This window comes from Zootermopsis nevadensis, unplaced genomic scaffold (genome assembly GCF_977971745.1).
Source record: "Zootermopsis nevadensis isolate Lab colony 2312 unplaced genomic scaffold, Znev_1.0 Znev_ptg000003l, whole genome shotgun sequence".
NCBI classification, from domain to species: domain Eukaryota; kingdom Metazoa; phylum Arthropoda; class Insecta; order Blattodea; family Termopsidae; genus Zootermopsis; species Zootermopsis nevadensis.
The window spans coordinates 13,662,068-13,677,509 of NW_028259135.1; the positions used below are offsets into that span (position 1 = coordinate 13,662,068).

The following is a 15,442-nucleotide window of genomic DNA, read 5'->3' on the forward strand; positions in this document are numbered from 1 at the left end:
CGGTTTGGCAGAAATAAGCGTTAAAAGATATGACCTTGAGAATTTTAAATACCCGTATCTAGGAAACTAGAGGTCCAATTTTTTCGTGACTTCCACAGGATGTTGACCTACACGTGACATCATTTTGACATGAGTATGGTCAATCAGGAATTTACGGTTTGGCAGAAATAAGCGTTGAAAGATATGACCTCGAGAATCTTAAAGACCCGTATCTAGGAAACTATTGGGCCGATTTTTTCGTGACTTCCACAGGACGTTGACCTACACTTGACAACATTTTGACATGAGTATGGTCAATCAGGAATTTACGGTTTGGCAGAAATAAGCGTTGAAAGATATGACCTTGAGAATTTTAAAGACCCGAATCTAGGAAACTATTGGGCCGATTTTTTCGTGACTTCCACAGGACGTTGACCTACACTTGACAACATTTTGACATGAGTATGGTCAATCAGGAATTTACGGTTTGGCAGAAATAAGCGTTGACAGATATGACCTTGAGAATTTTAAAGACCCGTATCTAGGAAACTATTGGACCGATTTCTTCGTGACTTCCACAGGACGTTGACCTACACGTGACATCATTTTGACATGAGTATGGTCAATCAGGAATTTACGGTTTGGCAGAAATAAGCGTTAAAAGATATGACCTTGAGAATTTTAAATACCCGTACCTAGGAAACTAGAGGGCCAATTTTTTCGTAACTTCCACAGAACGTTGACCTACACGTGACATCATTTTGACATGAGTATGGTCAATCAGGAATTTACGGTTTGGCAGAAATAAGCGTTGAAAGATATGACCTCGAGAATTTTAAAGACCCGTATCTAGGAAACTAGTGGGCCGATTTTTTCGTGACTTCCACAGGACGTTGACCTACACGTGACAACATTTTGACATGAGTATGGTCAATCAGGAATTTACGGTTTGGCAGAAATAAGCGTTGAAAGATATGACCTTGAGAATTTTAAAGACCCGTATCTAGGAAACTAGTGGGCCTTTTTTTTCGTGACTTCCACAGGTCGTTGACCTACACGTGACAACATTTTGACATGAGTATGGTCAATCAGGAATTTACGGTTTGGCAGAAATAAGCGTTGAAAGATATGACCTTGAGAATTTTAAAGACCCGTATCTTGGAAACTAGTGGGTCGATTTTTTCGTGACTTCCACAGGACGTTGACCTACACGTGACATCATTTTGACATGAGTATGGTCAATCAGGAATTTACGGTTTGGCAGAAATAAGCGTTGAAAGATATGACCTTGAGAATTTTAAAGACCCGTATCTAGGAAACTAGTGGGCCGATTTTTCGTGACTTCCACAGGACGTTGACCTACACGTGACATCATTTTCACATGAGTATGGTCAATCAGGAATTTACGATTTGGCAGAAATAAGCGTTGAAAGATATGACCTTGAGAATTTTAAAGACCCGTATCTAGGAAACTAGTGGGCCGATTTTTTCGTGACTTCCACAGGACGTTGACCTATACGTGACCACATTTTGACATGAGTATGGTCAATCAGGTATTCATGGTTTGGCAGAAATAAGCGTTGAAAGATATGACCTTGAGAATTTTAAAGACCCGTATCTAGGAAACTATTGGGCCGATTTCTTCGTGACTTCCACAGGACGTTTACCTACACGTGACATCATTTTCACATGAGTATGGTCAATCAGGAATTTACGGTTTGGCAGAAATAAGCGTTGAAAGATATGACCTTGAGAATTTTAAAGACCCGTATCTAGGAAACTAGTGGGCCGATTTTTCGTGACTTCCACAGGACGTTGACCTACACGTGACATCATTTTCACATGAGTATGGTCAATCAGGAATTTACGATTTGGCAGAAATAAGCGTTGAAAGAAATGACCTTGAGAATTTTAAAGACCCGTATCTAGGAAACTAGTGGGCCGATTTTTTCGTGACTTCTACAGGACGTTGACCTAAACGTGACCACATTTTGAAATGAGTATGGTCAATCAGGTATTTATGGTTTGGCAGAAATAAGCGTTTAAAGATATGACCTTGAGAATTTTAAAGACCCGAATCTAGGAAACTATTGGGCCGATTTTTTCGTTACTTCCACAGGACGTTGGCCTACACGTGACAACATTTTGACATGAGTATGGTCAATCAGGAATTTACGGTTTGGCAGAAATAAGCGTTGAAAGATATGACCTTGAGAATTTTAAAGACCCGTATCTAGGAAACTCGTGGGCCGATTTTTTCGTGACTTTCACAGGACGTTGACATACACATGACATCATTTTGACATGAGTATGGTCAATCAGGAATTTACGGTTTGGCAGAAATAAGCGTTGAAAGATATGACCTTGAGAATTTTAAAGACCCGTATCTAGGAAACTAGTTGGCCGATTTTTTCGTGACTTCCAGAGGACGTTGACCTACACTTGACATCATTTTGACATGAGTATGGTCAATCAGGAATTTACGGTTTGGCAGAAATAAGCGTTAAAAGATATGACCTTGAGAATTTTAAATACCCGTATCTAGGAAACTAGAGGTCCAATTTTTTCGTGACTTCCACAGGACGTTGACCTACACGTGACATCATTTTGACATGAGTATGGTCAATCAGGAAATTACGGTTTGGCAGAAATAAGCGTTGAAAGATATGACCTCGAGAATTTTAAAGACCCGTATCTAGGAAACTAGTGGGCCGATTTTTTCGTGACTTCCACAGGACGTTGACCTACACGTGACAACATTTTGACATGAGTATGGTCAATCAGGAATTTACGGTTTGGCAGAAATAAGCGTTGAAAGATATGACCTTGAGAATTTTAAAGACCCGAATCTAGGAAACTATTGGGCCGATTTTTTCGTGACTTCCACAGGACGTTGACCTACACTTGACAACATTTTGACATGAGTATGGTCAATCAGGAATTTACGGTTTGGCAGAAATAAGCGTTGACAGATATGACCTTGAGAATTTTAAAGACCCGTATCTAGGAAACTAGTGGGCCGATTTCTTCGTGACTTCCACAGGACGTTGACCTACACGTGACATCATTTTGACATGAGTATGGTCAATCAGGAATTTACGGTTTGGCAGAAATAAGCGTTAAAAGATATGACCTTGAGAATTTTAAATACCCGTACCTAGGAAACTAGAGGGCCAATTTTTTCGTGACTTCCACAGAACGTTGACCTACACGTGACATCATTTTGACATGAGTATGGTCAATCAGGAATTTACGGTTTGGCAGAAATAAGCGTTGAAAGATATGACCTCGAGAATTTTAAAGACCCGTATCTAGGAAACTAGTGGGCCGATTTTTTCGTGACTTCCACAGGACGTTGACCTACACGTGACAACATTTTGACATGAGTATGGTCAATCAGGAATTTACGGTTTGGCAGAAATAAGCGTTGAAAGATATGACCTCGAGAATTTTAAATACCCGTACCTAGGAAACTAGAGGGCCAATTTTTTCGTGACTTCCACAGGACGTTGACCTACACGTGACATCATTTTGACATGAGTATGGTCAATCAGAAATTTACGGTTTGGCAGAAATAAGCGTTGAAAGATATGACCTCGAGAATTTTAAAGACCCGTATCTAGGAAACTAGTGGGCCGATTTTTCGTGACTTCCACAGGACGTTGACCTACACGTGACATCATTTTCACATGAGTATGGTCAATCAGGAATTTACGATTTGGCAGAAATAAGCGTTGAAAGATATGACCTTGAGAATTTTAAAGACCCGTATCTAGGAAACTAGTGGGCCGATTTTTTCGTGACTTCTACAGGACGTTGACCTAAACGTGACCACATTTTGACATGAGTATGTTCAATCAGGTATTTATGGTTTGGCAGAAATAAGCGTTTAAAAATATGACCTTGAGAATTTTAAAGACCCGAATCTAGGAAACTATTGGGCCGATTTTTTCGTTACTTCCACAGGACGTTGGCCTACACGTGACAACATTTTGACATGAGTATGGTCAATCAGGAATTTACGGTTTGGCAGAAATAAGCGTTGAAAGATATGACCTTGAGAATTTTAAAGACCCGTATCTAGGAAACTCGTGGGCCGATTTTTTCGTGACTTTCACAGGACGTTGACCTACACATGACATCATTTTGACATGAGTATGGTCAATCAGGAATTTACGGTTTGGCAGAAATAAGCGTTGAAAGATATGACCTTGAGAATTTTAAAGACCCGTATCTAGGAAACTAGTTGGCCGATTTTTTCGTGACTTCCACAGGACGTTGACCTACACTTGACATCATTTTGACATGAGTATGGTCAATCAGGAATTTACGGTTTGGCAGAAATAAGCGTTAAAAGATATGACCTTGAGAATTTTAAATACCCGTATCTAGGAAACTAGAGGTCCAATTTTTTCGTGACTTCCACAGGATGTTGACCTACACGTGACATCATTTTGACATGAGTATGGTCAATCAGGAATTTACGGTTTGGCAGAAATAAGCGTTGAAAGATATGACCTCGAGAATTTTAAAGACCCGTATCTAGGAAACTATTGGGCCGATTTTTTCGTGACTTCCACAGGACGTTGACCTACACTTGACAACATTTTGACATGAGTATGGTCAATCAGGAATTTACGGTTTGGCAGAAATAAGCGTTGAAAGATATGACCTTGAGAATTTTAAAGACCCGAATCTAGGAAACTATTGGGCCGATTTTTTCGTGACTTCCACAGGACGTTGACCTACACTTGACAACATTTTGACATGAGTATGGTCAATCAGGAATTTACGGTTTGGCAGAAATAAGCGTTGACAGATATGACCTTGAGAATTTTAAAGACCCGTATCTAGGAAACTATTGGACCGATTTCTTCGTGACTTCCACAGGACGTTGACCTACACGTGACATCATTTTGACATGAGTATGGTCAATCAGGAATTTACGGTTTGGCAGAAATAAGCGTTAAAAGATATGACCTTGAGAATTTTAAATACCCGTACCTAGGAAACTAGAGGGCCAATTTTTTCGTAACTTCCACAGAACGTTGACCTACACGTGACATCATTTTGACATGAGTATGGTCAATCAGGAATTTACGGTTTGGCAGAAATAAGCGTTGAAAGATATGACCTCGAGAATTTTAAAGACCCGTATCTAGGAAACTAGTGGGCCGATTTTTTCGTGACTTCCACAGGACGTTGACCTACACGTGACAACATTTTGACATGAGTATGGTCAATCAGGAATTTACGGTTTGGCAGAAATAAGCGTTGAAAGATATGACCTTGAGAATTTTAAAGACCCGTATCTAGGAAACTAGTGGGCCTTTTTTTTCGTGACTTCCACAGGTCGTTGACCTACACGTGACAACATTTTGACATGAGTATGGTCAATCAGGAATTTACGGTTTGGCAGAAATAAGCGTTGAAAGATATGACCTTGAGAATTTTAAAGACCCGTATCTTGGAAACTAGTGGGTCGATTTTTTCGTGACTTCCACAGGACGTTGACCTACACGTGACATCATTTTGACATGAGTATGGTCAATCAGGAATTTACGGTTTGGCAGAAATAAGCGTTGAAAGATATGACCTTGAGACTTTTAAAGACCCGTATCTAGGAAACTAGTGGGCCGATTTTTTTGTGACTTCCACAGGACGTTGACCTATACGTGACCACATTTTGACATGAGTATGGTCAATCAGGTATTCATGGTTTGGCAGAAATAAGCGTTAAAAGATATGACCTTGAGAATTTTAAATACCCGTACCTAGGAAACTAGAGGGCCAATTTTTTCGTGACTTCCACAGAACGTTGACCTACACGTGACATCATTTTGACATGAGTATGGTCAATCAGGAATTTACGGTTTGGCAGAAATAAGCGTTGAAAGATATGACCTCGAGAATTTTAAAGACCCGTATCTAGGAAACTAGTGGGCCGATTTTTTCGTGACTTCCACAGGACGTTGACCTACACGTGACAACATTTTGACATGAGTATGGTCAATCAGGAATTTACGGTTTGGCAGAAATAAGCGTTGAAAGATATGACCTTGAGAATTTTAAAGACCCGTATCTAGGAAACTAGTGGGCCGATTTTTTTGTGACTTCCACAGGACGTTGACCTATACGTGACCACATTTTGACATGAGTATGGTCAATCAGGTATTCATGGTTTGGCAGAAATAAGCGTTGAAAGATATGACCTTGAGAATTTTAAAGACCCGTATCTAGGAAACTAGAGGGCCGATTTTTTCGTGACTTCCACAGGACGTTGACCTACACGTGACATCATTTTGACATGAGTATGGTCAATCAGGAATTTACGGTTTGGCAGAAATAAACGTTGAAAGATATGACATTGAGAATTTTAAAGACCCGTATCTAGGAAACTAGTGGGCCGACTTTTTCGTGACTTCCACAGGACGTTGACCGTCACGTGATATCATTTTGACATGAGTATGGTCAATCAGGAATTTACGGTTTGGCAGAAATAAGCTTTGAAAGATATGACCTTGAGAATTTTAGAGACCCGTATCTAGGAAACTAGTGGGCCTATTTTTTCGTGACTTCCACAGGACGTTGACCTACACGTGACATCATTTTGACATGAGTATGGTCAATCAGGAATTTACGGTTTGGCAGAAATAAGCGTTGAAAGAAATGACCTCGAGAATTTTAAAGACCCGTATCTACGAAACTAGTGGGCCGATTTTTTCGTGACTTCCACGGGACGTTGACCTATACGTGACCACATTTTGACATGAGAATGGTCAATCAGGTATATATGGTTTGGCAGAAATAAGCGTTGAAAGATATGACCTTGAGAATTTTAAAGACCCGTATCTAGGAAACTAGTGGGCCGACTTTTTCGTGACTTCCACAGGACGTTGACCTACACGTGACAACATTTTGACATGAGTATGGTCAATCAGGAATTTACGGTTTGGCAGAAATGAGCGTTGAAATATATGACCTTGAGAATTTTAAAGACCCGTATCCAGGAAACTAGTGGGCCGATTTTTTTGTGACTTCCACGGGACGTTTACGTACACGTAACATCATTTTGGCATGAGTATGGTCAATCAGGAATTTACGGTTTGGCAGAAATAAGCGTTGAAATATATGACCTCGAGAATTTTAAAGACCCGTATCTAGGAAACTAGTGGGCCCATTTTTTCGTGACTTCCACAGGACGTTGACCTACACGTGACAACATTTTGACATGAATATGGTCAATCAGGAAATTACGGTTTGGCAGAAATAAGCGTTGAAAGATATGACCTTGAGAATTTTAAAGACCCGTATCTAGGAAACTAGTGGGCCGATTTTTTCGTGACTTCCACAGGACGGTGACCTACACGTGACCACATTTTGACATGATTATGGTCAATCAGGAATTTACGGTTTGGCAGAAATAAGCGTTGAAAGATATGACCTTGAGAATTTTAAAGACCCGTATATTGGAAACTAGTGGTTCGATTTTTTCCTGACTTCCACAGGACGTTGACCTACACGTGACATCATTTTGACATGAGTATGGTCAATCAGGAATTTACGGTTTGGCAGAAATAAGCGTTGAAAGATATGACCTTGAGAATTTTAAAGACCCGTATCTAGGAAACTAGTGGGCCGATTTTTTTGTGACTTCCACAGGACGTTGACCTATACGTGACCACATTTTGACATGATTATGGTCAATCAGGTATTCATGGTTTGGCAGAAATAAGCGTTGAAAGATATGACCTTGAGAATTTTAAAGACCCGTATCTAGGAAACTAGAGGGCCGATTTTTTCGTGACTTCCACAGGACGTTGACCTACACGTGACATCATTTTGACATGAGTATGGTCAATCAGGTATTTACGGTTTGGCAGAAATAAACGTTGAAAGATATGACCTTGAGAATTTTAAAGACCCGTATCTAGGAAACTAGTGGGCCGATTTTTTCGTGACTTCCACAGGACGTTGACCGTCACGTGATATCATTTTGACATGAGTATGGTCAATCAGGAATTTACGGTTTGGCAGAAATAAGCTTTGAAAGATATGACCTTGAGAATTTTAAAGACCCGTATCTAGGAAACTAGTGGGCCGATTTTTTCGTGACTTCCACAGGACGTTGACCTACACGTGACATCATTTTGACATGAGTATGGTCAATCAGGAATTTACGGTTTGGCAGAAATAAGCGTTGAAAGATATGACCTCGAGAATTTTAAAGACCCGTATCTACGAAACTAGTGGGCCGATTTTTTCGTGACTTCCACGGGACATTGACCTATACGTGACCACATTTTGACATGAGAATGGTCAATCAGGTATCTATGGTTTGGCAGAAAGAAGCGTTGAAAGATATGACCTTGAGAATTTTAAAGACCCGTATCTAGGAAACTAGTGGGCCTTTTTTTTCGTGACTTCCACAGGACGTTGACCTACACGTGACATCATTTTGACATGAGTATGGTCAATCAGGAATTTACGGTTTGGCAGAAATAAGCGTTGAAATATATGACCTCGAGAATTTTAAAGACCCGTATCTAGGAAACTAGTGGGCCGATTTTTTCGTGACTTCCACAGGACGTTGACCTGCACGTGACAACATTTTGACATGAGTATGGTCAATCAGGAATTTACGGTTTGCCAGAAATAAGCGTTGAAAGATATGACCTTGAGAATTTTAAATACCCGTATCTAGGAAACTAGTGGGCCGATTTTTTCGTGACTTCCACAGGACGGTGACCTACACGTGACATCATTTTGACATGAGTATGGTCAATCAGGAATTTACGGTTTGGCAGAAATAAGCGTTGAAAGATATGACCTCGAGAATTTTAAATACCCGTACCTAGGAAACTAGAGGGCCAATTTTTTCGTGACTTCCGCAGGACGTTGACCTACACGTGACATCATTTTGACATGAGTATGGTCAATCAGGAATTTACGGTTTGGCAGAAATAAGCGTTGAAAGATATGACCTCGAGAATTTTAAAGACCCGTATCTAGGAAACTAGTGGGCCGATTTTTTCGTGACTTCCACAGGACGTTGACCTACACGTGACAACATTTTAACATGAGTACGGTCAATCAGGAATTTGCGGTTTGGCAGAAATAAGCGTTGAAAGATATGACTTTGAGAATTTTAAAGACCCGTATCTAGGAAACTAGTGGGCCTTTTTTTTCGTGACTTCCACAGGACGTTGACCTACACGTGACATCATTTTGACATGAGTATGGTCAATCAGGAATTTACGGTTTGGCAGAAATAAGCGTTGAAATATATGACCTCGAGAATTTTAAAGACCCGTATCTACGAAACTAGTGGGCCGATTTTTTCGTGACTTCCACAGGACGTTGACCTACACGTGGCAACATTTTGACATGAGTATGGTCAATCAGGAATTTACGGTTTGGCAGAAATAAGCGTTAAAATATATGACCTTGAGAATTTTAAATACCCGTATCTAGGAAACTAGAGGTCCAATTTTTTCGTGACTTCCACAGGACGTTGACCTACACGTGACATCATTTTGACATGAGTATGGTCAATCAGGAATTTACGGTTTGGCAGAAATAAGCGTTGAAAGATATGACCTCGAGAATTTTAAAGACCCGTATCTAGGAAACTAGTGGGCCGATTTTTTCGTGACTTCCACAGGACGTTGACCTACACGTGACAACATTTTGACATGAGTATGGTCAATCAGGAATTTACGGTTTGGCAGAAATAAGCGTTGAAAGATATGACCTTGAGAATTTTAAAGACCCGAATCTAGGAAACTATTGGGCCGATTTTTTCGTGACTTCCACAGGACGTTGACCTACACTTGACAACATTTTGACATGAGTATGGTCAATCAGGAATTTACGGTTTGGCAGAAATAAGCGTTGACAGATATGACCTTGAGAATTTTAAAGACCCGTATCTAGGAAACTAGTGGGCCGATTTCTTCGTGACTTCCACAGGACGTTGACCTACACGTGACATCATTTTGACATGAGTATGGTCAATCAGGAATTTACGGTTTGGCAGAAATAAGCGTTAAAAGATATGACCTTGAGAATTTTAAATACCCGTACCTAGGAAACTAGAGGGCCAATTTTTTCGTGACTTCCACAGAACGTTGACCTACACGTGACATCATTTTGACATGAGTATGGTCAATCAGGAATTTACGGTTTGGCAGAAATAAGCGTTGAAAAATATGACCTCGAGAATTTTAAAGACCCGTATCTAGGAAACTAGTGGGCCGATTTTTTCGTGACTTCCACAGGACGTTGACCTACACGTGACAACATTTTGACATGAGTATGGTCAATCAGGAATTTACGGTTTGGCAGAAATAAGCGTTGAAAGATATGACCTTGAGAATTTTAAAGACCCGTATCTTGGAAACTAGTGGGTCGATTTTTTCGTGACTTCCACAGGACGTTGACCTACACGTGACATCATTTTGACATGAGTATGGTCAATCAGGAATTTACGGTTTGGCAGAAATAAGCGTTGAAAGATATGACCTTGAGAATTTTAAAGACCCGTACCTAGGAAACTAGAGGGCCAATTTTTTCGTGACTTCCACAGAACGTTGACCTACACGTGACATCATTTTGACATGAGTATGGTCGGTCAGGAATTTACGGTTTGGCAGAAATAAGCGTTGAAAGATATGACCTCGAGAATTTTAAAGACCCGTATCTAGGAAACTAGTGGGCCGATTTTTTCGTGACTTCCACAGGACGTTGACCTACACGTGACAACATTTTGACATGAGTATGGTCAATCAGGAATTTACGGTTTGGCAGAAATAAGCGTTGAAAGATATGACCTCGAGAATTTTAAATACCCGTACCTAGGAAACTAGAGGGCCAATTTTTTCGTGACTTCCACAGGACGTTGAACTACACGTGACATCATTTTGACATGAGTATGGTCAATCAGGAATTTACGGTTTGGCAGAAATAAGCGTTGAAAGATATGACCTCGAGAATTTTAAAGACCCGTATCTAGGAAACTAGTGGGCCGATTTTTTCGTGACTTCCACAGGACGTTGTCCTACACGTGACAACATTTTGACATGAGTATGGTCAATCAGGAATTTACGGTTTGGCAGAAATAAGCGTTGAAAGATATGACCTTGAGAATTTTAAAGACCCGTATCTAGGAAACTAGTGGGCCTTTTTTTTCGTGACTTCCACAGGACGTTGACCTACACGTGACATCATTTTGACATGAGTATGGTCAATCAGGAATTTACGGTTTGGCAGAAATAAGCGTTGAAATATATGACCTCGAGAATTTTAAAGACCCGTATCTAGGAAACTAGTGGGCCGATTTTTTCGTGACTTCCACAGGACGTTGACCTACACGTGACAACATTTTGACATGAGTATGGTCAATCAGGAATTTACGGTTTGGCAGAAATAAGCGTTGAAAGATATGACCTTGAGAATTTTAAAGACCCGTATCTTGGAAACTAGTGGGTCGATTTTTTCGTGACTTCCACAGGACGTTGACCTACACGTGACATCATTTTGACATGAGTATGGTCAATCAGGAATTTACGGTTTGGCAGAAATAAGCGTTGAAAAATATGACCTTGAGAATTTTAAAGACCCGTATCTAGGAAACTAGTGGGCCGATTTTTTTGTGACTTCCACAGGACGTTGACCTATACGTGACCACATTTTGACATGAGTATGGTCAATCAGGTATTCATGGTTTTGCAGAAATAAGCGTTGAAAGATATGACCTTGAGAATTTTAAAGACCCGTATCTAGGAAACTAGAGGGCCGATTTTTTCGTGACTTCCACAGGACGTTGACCTACACGTGACATCATTTTGACATGAGTATGGTCAATCAGGAATTTACGGTTTGGCAGAAATAAACGTTGAAAGATATGACCTTGAGAATTTTAAAGACCCGTATCTAGGAAACTAGTGGGCCGATTTTTTCGTGACTTCCACAGGACGTTGACCGTCACGTGATATCATTTTGACATGAGTATGGTCAATCAGGAATTTACGGTTTGGCAGAAATAAGCTTTGAAAGATATGACCTTGAGAATTTTAAAGACTCGTATCTAGGAAACTAGTGGGCCGATTTTTTCGTGACTTCCAAAGGACGTTGACCTACACGTGACATCATTTTGACATGAGTATGGTCAATCAGGAATTTACGGTTTGGCAGAAATAAGCGTTGAAAGAAATGACCTCGAGAATTTTAAAGACCCGTATCTACGAAACTAGTGGGCCGATTTTTTCGTGACTTCCACGGGACGTTGACCTATACGTGACCACATTTTGACATGAGAATAGTCAATCAGGTATTTATGGTATGGCAGAAATAAGCGTTGAAAGATATGACCTTGAGAATTTTAAAGACCCGTATCTAGGAAACTAGTGGGCCGACTTTTTCGTGACTTCCACAGGACGTTGACCTACACGTGACAACATTTTGACATGAGTATGGTCAATCAGGAATTTACGGTTTGGCAGAAATGAGCGTTGAAATATATGACCTTGAGAATTTTAAAGACCCGTATCTAGGAAACTAGTGGGCCGATTTTTTTGTGACTTCCACGGGACGTTTACGTACACGTAACATCATTTTGACATGAGTATGGTCAATCAGGAATTTACGGTTTTTACAGAAATAAGCGTTGAAAATTATGACCTTGAGAATTTTAAAGACCCGTATCTAGGAAACTAGTGGGCCGATTTTTTCGTGACTTCTACAGGACGTTGACCTACACGGGACATCATTTTGACATGAGTATGGTCAATCAGGAATTTACGGTTTGGCAGAAATAAGCGTTGAAAGATATGACCTTGAGAATTTTAGAGACCCGTATCTAGGAAACTAGTGGGCCGATTTTTTCGTGACTTCCACAGGACGTTGACCTACACGTGACATCATTTTGACATGAGTATGGTCAATCAGGAATTTACGGTTTGGCAGAAATTAGCGTTGAAAGATATGACCTTGAGAATTTTAAAGACCCGTATCTAGGAAACTAGTGGGCCGATTTTTTCGTGACTTCCACAGGACGTTGACCTATACGTGACCACATTTTGACATGAGTATGGTCAATCAGGTATTCATGGTTTGGCAGAAATAAGCGTTGAAAGATATGACCTTGAGAATTTTAAAGACCCGTATCTAGGAAACTATTGGGCCGATTTCTTCGTGACTTCCACAGGACGTTGACCTACACGTGACATCATTTTGACATGAGTATGGTCAATCAGGAATTTACGGTTTGGCAGAAATAAGCGTTGAAAGATATGACCTCGAGAATTTTAAAGACCCGTATCTAGGAAACTAGTGGGCCGATTTTTTCGTGACTTCCACAGGACGTTGACCTACACGTGACAACATTTTGACATGAGTATGGTCAATCAGGAATTTACGGTTTGGCAGAAATAAGCGTTGAAAGATATGACCTTGAGAATTTTAAAGACCCGTATCTAGGAAACTAGTGGGCCTTTTTTTTCGTGACTTCCACAGGACGTTGACCTACACGTGACGTCATTTTGACATGAGTATGGTCAATCAGGAATTTACGGTTTGGCAGAAATAAGCGTTGAAATATATGACCTCGAGAATTTTAAAGACCCGTATCTAGGAAACTAGAGGGCCGATTTTTTCGTGACTTCCACAGGACGTTGACCTACACGTGACAACATTTTGACATGAGTATGGTCAATCAGGAAATTACGGTTTGGCAGAAATAAGCGTTGAAAGATATGACCTTGAGAATTTTAAAGACCCGTATCTAGGAAACTAGTGGGCCGATTTTTTCGTGACTTCCACAGGACGGTGACCTACACGTGACATCATTTTGACATGAGTATGGTCAATCAGGAATTTACGGTTTGGCAGAAATAAGCGTTGAAAGATATGACCTTGAGAATTTTAAAGACCCGTATCTTGGAAACTAGTGGGTCGATTTTTTCGTGACTTCCACAGGACGTTGACCTACACGTGACATCATTTTGACATGAGTATGGTCAATCAGGAATTTACGGTTTGGCAGAAATAAGCGTTGAAATATATGACCTTGAGAATTTTAAAGACCCGTATCTAGGAAACTAGTGGGCCGATTTTTTCGTGACTTCCACAGGACGTTGACCTACACGTGGCAACATTTTGACATGAGTATGGTCAATCAGGAAATTACGGTTTGGCAGAAATAAGCGTTGAAAGATATGACCTTGAGAATTTTAAAGACCCGTATCTAGGAAACTAGTTGGCCGATTTTTTCGTGACTTCCACAGGACGTTGGCCTACACGTGACAACATTTTGACATGAGTATGGTCAATCAGGAATTTACGGTTTGGCAGAAATAAGCGTTGAAAGATATGACCTTGAGAATTTTAAAGACCCGTATCTTGGAAACTAGTGGGTCGATTTTTTCGTGACTTCCACAGGACGTTGACCTACACGTGACATCATTTTGACATGAGTATGGTCAATCAGGAATTTACGGTTTGGCAGAAATAAGCGTTGAAAGATATGACCTTGAGAATTTTAAAAACCCGTATCTATTAAACTAGTGGGCCCATCTTGTCGTAACTTCCATATGACCTTGACCTATATGTGTTCGCATCTGTGCATGAGTATGGTCAACCAGATATTTACGGTTTGTCAGAAATAACCGTGAAAATATACGAACTTGAGAATTTTAAAAGCTTGTATCAGAAAAACTATCTTTGTGATTTTGCCCTGACTTTGCCATGACCTTAGCCTAACATTGACCTCAACGTGACATAAGTATAATCACTCTGATAACTACGGTTATGAAGATGTGAGGGCGACAAAAAATGTACAAAATATAATTTCGAAATTTCCTAACTCATCGTCTTTGTACAGAGCCACCCGTCATTCGACGATGTTGATGAAGCATGATTAAAAGCAAGAAGAACAGAATATACATCGAGAAGAGTCATTCATTAAAAACTGATAGTTGTTATACTCACTCAAGAAAGTGCCCGCCTTTTTATAGAACAAGAAGGTTCATTTCAGTCACAAGAACCCACAATGAAATTTTGATTTTTACAGCCGTTCCCAAATAATTAAACATTGCCACATTTTCAAAAGATTTATTGTCTACCTCTATACAGTGGTTATATCTTGTCGGCTGGCAAAGACACATCAACATATCCTACTTACATTCCTCTGCATTTACTTCAAGATCAACTTCATTACTAGCATCTTTACTTTACCGTTTTCACCCAGTAAATGAACATAATCAGACCAGAACCTGATGCGTCCTATTCGATTCCAATCCCTGTTTTTCCTGGGCGTTCCTGGTGGTTTATTCTAAAGCGAAGTTGATGATGATATTAAAGCATCCTCTTTTTCAGATAATTATGAATGTATCTGGCAAATGTTTGCCTGTGATACAGTGTTGCAGTGATATTGTTTGCTGAAAGAAGAAAGACCACTCACTCA

The 15,442-nt window shown here is 40.2% G+C and overlaps 1 protein-coding gene across 1 annotated transcript in view; it reads right to left on the reverse strand.

Annotated features, from left to right (window-relative positions):
• LOC110837606 (uncharacterized) overlaps positions 1-15,442 on the reverse strand; it is a 94,577-nt gene that overhangs the window by 60,491 nt on the left and 18,644 nt on the right. The gene's annotated exons all lie outside the window — the stretch shown is intronic.